Consider the following 12,446-nt stretch of genomic DNA (forward strand, 5'->3'; position numbering starts at 1 on the left):
AACACACACCAGCCAAAACCCAGCTCATCCAGATGATGCAGAGCTCAGCAGACGTGACACCTCAACTGTGCTCTCTGACACCTCAAGTCCCCCTGGCTAAATCTCCATGGTGATATTAGACTAGAATAGGATAGAACTCCCCACTTTCACTCCACTTCCCTAACTGACCTGTTTCAGTCCTGCTGATCGGGATCCCATCATATGACTGAACCTTTGGTTTTACCTACTTATCCACCCCTCCGGTCTCACTCCCGCTATACCTCTCTCTCGCCCTCTCTCTATATACATATATATATCTTTCTGTCCCTCTACACCTCTCTCTCGCCCTCTCTCTCTCTATATATTTATATATATCTCTTTCTGTCCCTCTATACCTCTCACTTAATTTCACCCCCCCCCCCAGCCCTCGATCCCCTGCTCTCTATTCCCATCTCTCTGCATCCCTCTGGCTTCTCTCCCACTTTCTCCATCCTTTCTATCTCTCCATCCGCCGCCGCTCTCCCAGACCGTGTCCAGTGTCTTACCACAGAGAGCCATATCTACACTGGGAGAAGAGGAGAAGATTGAGCCACTGAGCAGAGTTTCCTATTATTGATAATGAGCTTAAAAGAGCTTGAGGATATTGAGGCAGAACATTCTGGGATTTTCTTCTTTATTTTTGTACAGTTTTTGCCTAAGGATGGTTTCTCCAACTCTCTCTATCAAGCTCTCTCTTTCTCTCAAAGCACACACACATGCAGGCACGAACGCACGCACGCACACACACACACACACGCACACACACTGTCATGTGTCACTTCCAAAAAAGAGATGTATAGAGCAGGAACAGAGGGAGTGAGAGGGAGAGCACAGTACAGCTCCACTGATGCAGTGTGACCCAGTTACAGACAAACACTTTTAAACAAGGTGGCTGAGTGTTTAACCATGTCCTTTTGATCTGTTTCACCCTGTGGTCACTGGCACTTTAGAAGATTGCAATTGCAGTAGCATTTACTTTCTTACGATAAGGTAGTTTCATTTTACAGTATTGTACTTCTCTCTCCCATCTCTACCACTGAACTACAGTAGCTACTGTCTGTATCTGTGTGTTTGGGTGCTATACACTACATGACCAAAAGTATCTGGACACTTGCTCGTCGAACATCTCATTCCAAAATACTGGGCATTAATATGGTGTTGGTCCCCCCCTTTGCTGCTATAACAGCCTCCACTCTTCTGGGAAGGATTTTCACTAAATGTTGGAACATTGCTGCGGGGACTTGCTTCTATTCAGCCTCAAGAGCATTAGTGAGGTCGGGCACTGATGTTGGGCGATTAGGCCTGACTCGCAGTCGGCGTTCTAATTCATCCCAAAGGTGTTCGATGGGGTTGAGGTCAGGGCTCTGTGCAGGCCAGTCAAGTTCTTCCACACCGATCTCGACAAACCATTTATGTATGAATCTCACTTTGTGCACGGGGGCATTGTCATGCTGAAACAGGAAAGGGCCTTCCCCAAACTGTTGCCACAAATTTGGAAGCACAGAATCATCTAGAATGTCATCGTATGCTGTAGCGTTAAGGTTTCCCTTCATTGGAACTAAGGGGCCTAGCCCGAACCATGAAAAACAGCCCCAGACCATTATTCCTCCTCCACCAAACTTTACAGTTGAAACTATACATTGGGGCATGTAGCGTTCTCCTGGCATCCGCCAAACCCAGATTTGTCCGTCGGACTGCCAGATGTTGAAGCGTGATTCATCACTGCAGAGAACGCGTTTCCACTGCTCCAGAGTCCAATGGCGGGTGGCTTTACACCACTGCAGCGGACGCTTGGCATTGCTCATGGTAATCTTAGGATTGTGTGCGGCTGCACGGCCATGGAAACCAATTTCATAAAGCTCCCAACGAACAGTTCTTGTGTTGACGTTGCTTCCAGAGGCAGTTTGGAACTCGGTAGTGAGTGTTGCAACCGAGGACAGACAATTTTTACGCGCTGCGCACTTCAGCACTTGACTGTCCCATTCTGAGCTTGTGTGGCCTACCACTTCCCGGCTGAGCTGTTGTTGCTCCTAGATGTTTACACTTCACAATAACAGGACTTACAGTTGATCGGGGTCACTCTAGCAGGGCAGAAATTTGATGAACTGACTTGTTGGAGAGGTGGCATCCTATGCCGGTGCCACGTTGAAAGTCTCTGAGCTATTCAGTAAGGCTGTTCTACTGCCAATGTTTGTCTGTGGAGATCGCATGGCGGTGTGCTCGATTTTATACACCTGTCAGCAACGGGTGTGGCTGAAATAGCCGAATCTACTAATTTGAAGGGCTGTCTACATACTATTGCATATACGTATAGTGTAGCTATACTATCAGAGGTCTTTCACCTCTCTCTTCTTCTTAAGAAAAAGCCTTATATGAAAGGCCCTATGCAAACTTTGGCTCACTCCATATCACTGGTCCCGTGTGGCTCAGTTGGTAGAGCATGGTGTTTGCAACGCCAGGGTTGTGGGTTCGATTCCCACGGGGGACCAGTACAGAAAAAAAAAATGAAATGTATGCATTCACTACTGTAAGTCGCTCTGGATAAGAGCGTCTGCTAAAATGTAAATGTAAAATGTAAATGTATCCATTTTCACTCCTAACCATCCTCCTCTCTGCTCTATCAAATCAAGCTTTATTTATGCAGCACATTTCAGACATGGATGCAACTCTATTGCGCTTCACAGGAAAAAACATACATAAAAAAAAATAAAAAAAATGTAAACAGAAATATTTACTACATAACAAACATCAGAGGAAAAAACCCGAAAATAATAACAATAAAAACGGAAAACCCATAAAGCACCCCAAGGAAAAGCAGAGCTAAAAAGTTGTGTTTTTGTCACGTCCTGACCAGTATAAGGTTAATTGGTATTGTAGTTTGGTCAGGACGTGGCAGAGGGTATTCGTTTTATGTGGTTCGGGGTGGTGTGTTTTGTTGAAGGGGCATTTGGTTTAAGTATTCCGGGGTTTTTGGGCACTGTTTGGTTTTCAGGTATTCTATGATTTTGTCTAGTATGTCTGTTTCTATGTTTGGTTAATTGGGGTTGGGACTCTCAGTTGAAGGCAGGTGTTGTCTATCTGCCTTTGATTGAGAGTCCCATATATGAGGGTGTGTTTGTGTGTGTGATTTGTGGGTGATTGTTCTGTGTTGAGCCTATGCTTTGCAGACTGTCAGTTTATCGTTCGTTTTCTTGTTTGTTGTTTTTGTATTCGTTTTGATTTAATTAAATGTTCAAAATGAACAACTGCACACCTGCTGCGTATTGGTCTACATTCTCAGATGACGATTTCGCATTATCGTCAGAAGACGAAGATAATTGTGACAGTTTTAAGATCCCTTCTGAATATGTCCACAGTTTTTTTTTTTGTGTGCAAATGTATTAAAAAAAACAGAAATACCTTATTTACATAAGTATTCAGACCCTTTGCTATGAGACTCAAAATTGAGCTCAGGTGCATCCTGTTTCCATTGCTCATCCTTGAGATGTTTCTACAACTTGATTGGAGTCCACCTGTGGTAAATTCAAATGATTGGACAGGATTTGGAAAGGCACACACCTGTCTATATAAGGTCCCATAGTTGACAGTGCATGTCAAAAACAAAGCTGTGAGGTCGAAGGAATTGAGACAGGATTGTGTCCTGGCACAGATCTGGGGAAGGGTACCAAAATATTTCTGCAGCATTTAAGGTCCCCAAGAACACAGTGGCCTCCATCATTCTTAAATGGAAGAAGTTTGGAACAACCAAAACTCTTCCTAGAGCTGGCCGCCCAGCCAAACTGAGCAACCAGGGTGAAGGAGGAGGGCCTTGGTCAAGAAGGTGACCAAAAACCCAATGGTCACTCTGACAGAGCTCCAGAGTTCCTCTGTGGAGAGGGGATAACTTTCCAGAAGGACAACCATGTCTTCAGTACTCTACCAATCAGGCCTTTATAGTAGAGTGGCCAGACGGTAGCCACTCCTCAGTAAAAGGCACCCAAAGGACTCTCAGATCATGAGAAACAGGATTCTCTGGTCTGATTAAATCAAGATTGAACTCTTTAGCCTGAATGCCAAGTGTCACGTATGGAGGAAACCTGGCACCATCCTTACAGTAAAGTATGGAGGTGGCAGCATCATGCTGTGGAGATGTTTTTCAGTGGCAGGGACTGGGAGACTAGTCAGGATTGAGAGAAAGATGACCGGAGCAAAGTACAGAGAGATCCTTGATGAAAACTTGCTCCAGAGCGCACAGGACCTCAGACTAGGGCAAAGGTTCAAATGTTGAAAAAGTCAAGGGGTCTGAATACTTTCCGAGTGCACTGTAACTAAAAAGCATGTCTGACATGTATTTGGGGTGCACAATTGTGGATTGATTTAAAAACCAATAGAATAATCTTAAAATGTATTCTAAAACAGGCAGACAGTGAGGAGACTTTAAATCTGTGTAATGTATGCTCTCTGTCTGGTCTTGGTCACTACTCGTGCTGCAGCATTCTGTATGTTTTGCAGTTGACTAATGGCTTTCTTGGGTAGACCAGACAGGAGAGCATTACAGTAGTCAAGCCTGCTTGTAATAAAAGTATGGTTGAGTCTCTCTGTATCAGCCTGAGAGAGAATGTTCCTCAGGTGGTAAAAATCTATTTTGGTCACATTCCTAATGTGTGATTCGAAATTGAGTTTGGAATCTGACGCCTAGGTTTTTAACCTGGTATTTTATACCTGGCGTTGGCTAATGGAGATCCTAATAGAACAATGTGTGACCAGATTCTCTCTCTGTGCTTTGGCTTCAATAATAAGTACCTCGGTCTTGTCTTGATTTAGCTGGAGGAAGTAGTGATTCATCCAAGTATTTAAATCACCAATACACTCTAATAATTTATCCGTCGAAGCTAAAGTCCGTATGTGACACAGAAATTTTCATTTGTGTATCATCTGCGTAGCACTGAAAATCAATTCTGTGCTTTCTGATAATGCTGTCAAGAGGTAACATAGACCCAAAATTGAACCTAGTGGAACGCCACATGTGATATCTATTTTCTCTGAGTTACGTTCACCAAGGGTGACAAAAAAAAACTCTTGAACAGTTAAATAGGTCCTAAACCAATTTAGAACTGGACAAGAGAGGCCAACCCACAACCAGTCTGTCTAGAACAGTGTTTCCTAAACTTGGTCCTCAGGATCCCAAGGGGTGCACTTTTTTGTTTTTGCCCTAGCACTACACAGCTGATTCAAATAATCAACTAATCATCAAGCTGTGTAGTGCTAAGGCAAAAACCAAAACGGGGTCCCGTTGGGGTCCCGAGGATCGAGTTTGAGAAACGTTGGTCTAGAAGGACGTCATGGTCAACAGTGTTGAATGCAGCACTTACATTCAAGAGTACAAGGACAGAGAGCTGTTTGGCATCTAAGTGTTGGCTCTAAGATAATTTACCACTTTAAGAAAGGCTGTCTCTGTGCTGTGGTGGGCACAAAAACCAGATAGAAATTTTGCTGTTTAAAACCTCTTGAAACGCTGGTCCCGTAATCGGGATCAACATCCAGCGAAAAATCAGAGCGCCATATTCATAACCAAATCTAATAATTTCTGTTTCTCAAACATAGGACTATTTTACACCGTTTTATAGATACACTTCTCCTGAATCGAACCACGTTGTCCGATTTCAAAAAGGCTTTACAGCGAAAGCAAAACATTACATTATGTTAGGAGAGTACATCGTCAAAATAGCCACACTGCCATTTTCCGACCAACCACATGCATCACAAATAACCAAAAAACAGCTAAATGCAGCACTACCCTTTGACAATCTTCATCAGATGACACTCCTAGGACATCATGTTACACAATACATGCATTCTTTTGTTCGATAAAGTTCATATTTATATATAAAAACAGCATTTTACATCGGCGCGTGACGTTCAGAAAATATTTTCCCTCAAATGCATCCAGTGAAACAGCACTACAATTTACTGAATTACTATTCGAAAACATTTTTTAAATGTAATATTGTCATTCAAAGAATTATAGATTAACATCTCGTGAATGCAACCGCATTGCCAGATTTAAAAATAACTTTACTGGGAAATCACACTTTGCAATAAAAGGGGATGCTATGCACAGAAATATAGGCTAGGCGATACAGGTTAGCGCCATCTTGGAACCATCTAAAATCAAATATACTATTGTAAATATTCCCTTACCTTTGATTATCTTCATCAGAAGGCACTTCCAGGAATCCCAGGTCCACAACAAATGAAGTTTTGTTCGAAAAAGTTAATAATTTATGTCCCAATAGCTCCTTCTTGTTAGCGCGTTCCGAAGGCTACTCAAAATGTACTGTAGCGTGCGGGACTTGTCGTCACGAATGTGCAAAAAATATATATTTACGTTCGTTCAAACATGTCAAACGTTGTATAACATAAATCTTTAGGGCCTTTTTCAATCAGAGCTTCAATAATATTCAAGGGGGACGATTGCATTGTCTTACTAAACGTTTCGGAAGGGGAGGGTACCCATGGGCGCCCGCGTCATAGTAGTAATGGCCCTCCCCCTATGACCAACTTTCCAAGCCTCTCTTTCGGTCAGTTTCTACCATAGAAGACTCAAACCACTTTGTAAAGACTGTTGACATCTAGTGGAAGCCTTAGGAAGTGCTCAATGAATCCTAACTCACGGTGTGTTTCATAGGCAAAGTGTTGAAGGTGATCCCACAAATCAGATTTCCACTTCCTGTTAGGATCTGTCTCGGGGTTTTGACTGCCATATGAGTTCTGTTATACTCACAGACACCATTCAAACAGTTTTAGAAACTTTAGAGTGTTTTCTATCCAAATCTACTAATTATATGCATATCCTAGCTTCTGAGTTTGAGTAGGAGGCCGTTTAAAATGGGCACGTATTTTTTTCAAAATTCGCTGTAGCTCCCCCTATCCTTAACGTGCGTAACCAATTTCTCCAGAATTTTATTTAAGAATGGAAGGTTGGAAATTGGCCAAAAATTGCTAAGAGCTGAAGAATCTAAATAACTTTTTTTTCAGAAGGGGTTTCACCATAGCAGTTTTTAGTGCAGTGGGAAAAGTGCCTGTGAACAGAGAGAGATTAACAATAGTTTGCTTGACTAATACCCAGCCTAATGTTTGTTATCTTTGTCGCGCTGCTTTGCTTTATCTTGGCCAGGTCGCAGTTGTAAATGAGAACCTATTGTCAACTGGACTACCTGGTTAAATAAAGGTGAAATAAAAAAAATTATAATAATAAATATTATCTCAGAAATATGCCGGGGTAAGATTTATCAGGCCATCAATGGTCGAAAAGAGCACTCTTGAATTATTCAGAATATTACTGATCAAGTTAGAAAAATGTGTCCGTCCGGAATTTTGAATTGCCTTGTTGTATATATCAAATTGCTGTCTCAGGATATCATAATAGACCTGCAACTTTGACTTTCTCTTCTTCTGCTCTAACCTTCTGCAATTTCTCTTTAATTGATTTGTTTCCTCACTCATCCAAGGGGCTATCCATTTGGATGTGGCCTTTTTTAATCCTATGGAGCCAGAGCCTTGAGCCTGACTCCTGCCTGACACAGACCGACTGCTCTGTAAATAGACTGTAGAGACTAGATGAGTTTATGATAGATCACTATGGGAGAGAGAGAGAGAAGAGAAGGCTGAGATACAGTGGAGATAAAGAGGAGAGTGTTTTATGGCTTTGTTGGGTGTGAATAGCAGCTGCACTCATTTTAAGAAAGCAGTGCACTGTCTGGCTGTCTGTCTGGCTTTACACCGCTGCAGCACAGCAGCCAAAGGCATTCATAGCTTTTAGACTACAGACAACGCTGCTCTTTCATCTGGGAGGCAGCAGGTATAGTGAACATTTCGCAGCAGTAAGATGGGTGAAAGCAGAAAGCATCTGTGGAATTTTACAAGTGATTTGATGGAGGATATATTGTGAAAGTATTTTGGGTTTAATTGAAGGTATTTAGCAATGGGTTTCACCTTTTGTAGGCTACTGTATAAGCTTATCCCCAGTGTTAGCCCCAGCCCTATTTCCAACACTGGCCCTTACTCTCGGCCTCCACCCATCCTACAGCTACAGTGGCTTGCGAAAGTATTCACCCCCCGTGGCATTTTTCCTATTTTATTGCCGTACAACCTGAAATTAAAATAGCTTTTTGGGGGTTTGTATCATTTTATTTACACAAAATGCCTACCACTTTGAAGATGCTAAATAGTTTTTATGAAACAAACAAGAAAAAAGACAAATAAACTGAACTTGAGCGTGCATAACTATTCACCCCCCCAAAAGTCAATACTTTGTAGAGCCACCTTTTGTAGCAATTGCAGCTGCAAGTCTCTTGGGGGTACGTCTCTATAAACTTGGCACATCTAGCCACTGGGATTTTTGCCCATTCTTCAAGGCAAAACTGCTCCAGCTCCTTCAAGTTGGATGGGTTTCGCTGGTGTACAGCAATCTTTAAGTCATACCACAGATTCTCAATTGGATTGAGGTCTGGGCTTTGACTAGGCCATTCCAAGACATTTAAATGTTTCCCCTTAAACCACTCGTGTATTGCTTTAGCAGTATGCTTAGGGTCATTGTCCTGCTGGAAGGTGAACCTCAGTCCCAGTCTCAAATCTCTGGAAGACTGAAACAGGTTTCCCTCAAGAATTTCCCTTTATTTAGTGCCATCCATCATTCCTTCAATTCTGACCAGTTTCTCAGTACCTGCAGATGTTCTCGGGTGATGAGAGGTGTTGGGTTTGTGCCAGACATAGCATTTTCCTTTATTGCCAAAAAGCTCAATTTTAGTCTCATCTGACCAGAGTACCTTCTTCCATATGTTTGGTCGAGTCTCCCACATGCCTTTTGGCGAACGCCAAACATGTTTGCATATTTCTTTCTTTAAACAATGGCTTTTTTCTGGCCATTTTTTTGTAAAGCCCAGCTCTGTGGAGTGTACGGCTCAAAGTGGTCCTATGGACAGATACTCCAATCTCCGCTGTGGAGATTTGCAGATCCTTCAGGGTTATCTTTGGTCTCTTTGTTGCCTCTCTGATTAATGCCCTCCTTGCCTGGTCCGTGAGTTTTAGTGGGCGGCCATCTCTTGGCAGGTTTGTTGTGGTGCCATATTCTTTCTATTTTTTTATAATGGATTTAATGGTGCTCCGTGGGATGTTCAAAGTTTCTGATATTTCTTTATAACCCAACCCTGATCTGTACTCCATAACTTTGTCCCTGACCTGTTTGGAGAGCTCCTTGGTCTTCATGGTGCCCCTTGCTTAGTGGTGTTGCATACTCTGGGGCCTTTCAGACTGGTGTATATATACTGAGATCATGTGACACTTAGATTGCACACAGGTGGACTTTATTTAACTAATTATGTGACTTCTGAAGGTAATTGGTTGCACCAGATCTGATTTAGGGGCTTCATAGCAAAGGGGGTAAATACATACTGTATGCACACAGCACTTTTCAGTTTTTTATTTTTTTGAATTTTTTGAAACAAGTTATTTTTTCATTTTACTTCACCAACCTGGAATATCTTGTGTATGTCCATTTCATGAAATCCAAATAAAACTCAATTTACATTACAGGTTGTAATGCAACAAAATAGGAAAAACACGAAGGGGATGAATACTTTTGCATGGCACTGTATCTCCAGTCATAGTCCTGGCCAAAGGCCTATTGGGAGTGGCAGCAGTGGCTTCCTGGGAGGTGTCTTTCCTCAGATGGAGCTTACCAGACAAAGAGTACACACACACACACACACACACACACACACACACACACACACACACACACACACACACACACACACACACACACACAATGGAGGCACAGTGGGGCAGATCCAGGCTGCACCACATACACACAGTCATACACACCCCTCCCACTGCATGCGGAGAGAAGGAGAAGGGGGGTGTTACAGTCAATCACGCGGGGAGGGAGAGCAAGGGAGCAAGAGAGAGAGAAAAGGCTGCAAGATCCCCTGCTCTGAGAATTGTGTACGGGCACGCTTACACGAAGTCACAAACATGCAGAGATTGAGAGAGGAGAGGCTGTGTCCCACTTCAGAGAGGGCACAGGAAATAGGACAGCCTCTGTACCAATAGAGAGAGAGAAGGGACAGAAAAAAAGGAAAACCAGAGAGAGAGAGAAGGGAGAGCGAGTGAGAGCATTGTAGCACTGATTCTCCGCCCCTCACCTCAAAGTAGCAGCAGCAAGTAAGAGAGGGAGAGAAAGGGAGAAGGAGGAAGAGAGCCACAAGGAAAACAGAGAGAAGGAGCAAGTACTCTGTAGTGGGAAGGGAAAATTGTGCTTTGAGAAAGCTCTGCTCTACACTCCTCCGGTCCTCCCTCTTTTAATTTGCTCCGGCACAAGCTCCGGCTCTTCCTCTCTCTCTCCGTCTATCTGCCAGCGTTGTTTGATTGTTCCGGGGAATTCTGACCATGCCTGGTGAGTGCCCTGTGTTCTGCTGCTTATCACATGTCACTCACACTGCGTTGTGTGCGTTCAGGTTTTCAATGGTGTGATTGTATGAGTGTGTATGGAAACAAACTAGGGACAGTAAAGGAGAAGGGGTTTTATTGAGATGCCGGGGTTTATTCCAGCGTCCGTCCTGTTATTTTGCGGTGCGCTGTCCTCTCTCTCAAATTAATTCATTTCAATGAGCTTTATTGGCATGACAAGATATTACATTATTTGACAAATAAAACATCTAGGAACATAATTAAATGAGGAATTGAGGAAATTAAAATATCCCATCTCTGTTATAGGACTAGGTGTCACTGTAAAAACAGTGTAGTGCACAATTGCATTCAACATGATCGGCAGTCAGCTCTTGTTATGGAATCACATACTTATAGATATGGAATAACATACTAATCTACTGCACTGTATATGAGTCGCACGAACTAACACCTTCCCACTGTCTGATAAGGACCTGAGCTCTTGGGGTTTGAATGAGAACCAGTGTCAGTGGTGCTATACCACAGAAATGGTGTGTGTGTGTGTGTGTGTGTGTGTGTGTGTGTGTGTGTGTGTGTGGTGTGAGAGCCCCGCTAACAGAAATCAGATGACTGGCCACCGGTTGCCGTTCTGGAAGTCATTATCGTTGTCATGATGCCCCTTTGACCCTTAGCAAGGGAACAGAGAGAGAGCGGTACATATACCGCTGGGGAGGAGAGTGACCGCTAATTTCATTTACAGAGACACTGTCTCTTTCGTTCAGGAGAGGAGAGGAGGAGATGACGGGAAATGCTACCGTTGCTGGTTGAGCTAACCGCCGATCTGTCTGTTCCCTCTCTCTCTCCGTCCCCAGTCTGTCTGTTACTAATTGAGCAATAAACCCAGTCTTTTTGTCTGTTGTTCAGAGAGAGCAAGGTCTTTTTAATCTCTCAGAAATACCATATTAGAGTTATTGGTTGGTATAATTCAGAGATGGTGATGTACATAAATCTATAGGAAGTATTCTTACTCAGAAGAATCATGTTTTATGTTGATTCAGTATATTTGTTGTACTTTCATTTTGTTCAATTCTCTATTCTACTTAGTTTGATTCTTTTTGTGTCCTATTCCAAATAAATTGTTTGCATAATAGTGTTGTTGTTGATATTGTACCAATGCACTGTTAATATAAGGCGTTCATTGTAAGGACACACAAAGTTGTGATTGATTTGTTTTTTTCATCAAAGATAAATAATTACCAGAGACGCACAGCAGAACGCTAACATCAATTATCCCTCAGTGTAATAAAAAAAGAGACAACAAAGACAAAGAATAACCATCAAACAATGGATCCTAAAGGCAACAACGAACAATCATTCTTTGGTGTAGAGACTGTCTGGGTAAACGTTAGCTTAGAGATATCTGAAATTCTGAATTGAACGTGAGAGGACAGGATAGGAGGGGAGCGGAAAGGAAAGGAAAGGAGAGCAGAGGGGTGAGGAGAGGAGAGCTCGGCTGGTAGTGCTGTTTGTTTGTTGCCTGCTGTGTCTGTCATGCCCTTACGACTACATCATCGGGATTGGCTGCCATTCAGATTAAGCGGCAGCATAGTTTGATGCGGTGTTGTTCATCTCCAAACATACTGGACAAAAACATAAATGCAACAATTTCAAAAAGTCATAGTTCATATAAGGAAATAAGTCAATTGAAGTAAACAAATAATGGATTTCACTACTGAGCAGGGTCGCAGCCATGGGTGGGCCTGGGAGGGCATAGGCCCACCCACTGGGGAGCCAGGCCCAGATAATCAGAATTAGTTCATCCCCACAAAAGGGCTTTATTACAGACAGAAATACTCCTCAGCACCCGCCCACCCTCCCCTCAGACAATCCTGCAGATGAAAAAGCCGGATGTGGAGGTCCTGGGCTGGCGTGGTTACACGTGGTCTGCGGTTGTGAGGCCGGTTGGGTATACTGACAAATTCTCTAAAACGATGGTAGAT

General features: G+C 42.9%; 1 protein-coding gene and 1 non-coding gene across 5 annotated transcripts in view; both read left to right on the forward strand.

Moving 5' to 3' along the window:
• Positions 1-12,446, forward strand: part of LOC106562976 (disabled homolog 2-interacting protein) — a 207,830-nt gene that overhangs the window by 94,947 nt on the left and 100,437 nt on the right. Inside the window, exon 1 of one of the 4 annotated variants that reach the window (XM_014128144.3) lies at positions 9,522-10,453. The exons of the other annotated variants lie outside the window; for them this stretch is intronic. The gene's annotated coding sequence lies outside the window, so the exon portion shown is untranslated. Of the gene's footprint in view, positions 1-9,521; positions 10,454-12,446 lie in introns of those variants that run through there. 4 annotated transcript variants of the gene reach the window in all.
• Positions 2,432-2,507, forward strand: trnaa-ugc (transfer RNA alanine (anticodon UGC)). The gene has a single exon. It is a non-coding gene; the product is annotated as a tRNA-Ala (tRNA).

The sequence above is a fragment of the Salmo salar genome, chromosome 11 (assembly GCF_965601325.2).
Source record: "Salmo salar chromosome 11, fSalSal1, whole genome shotgun sequence".
Classification (NCBI taxonomy): domain Eukaryota; kingdom Metazoa; phylum Chordata; class Actinopteri; order Salmoniformes; family Salmonidae; genus Salmo; species Salmo salar.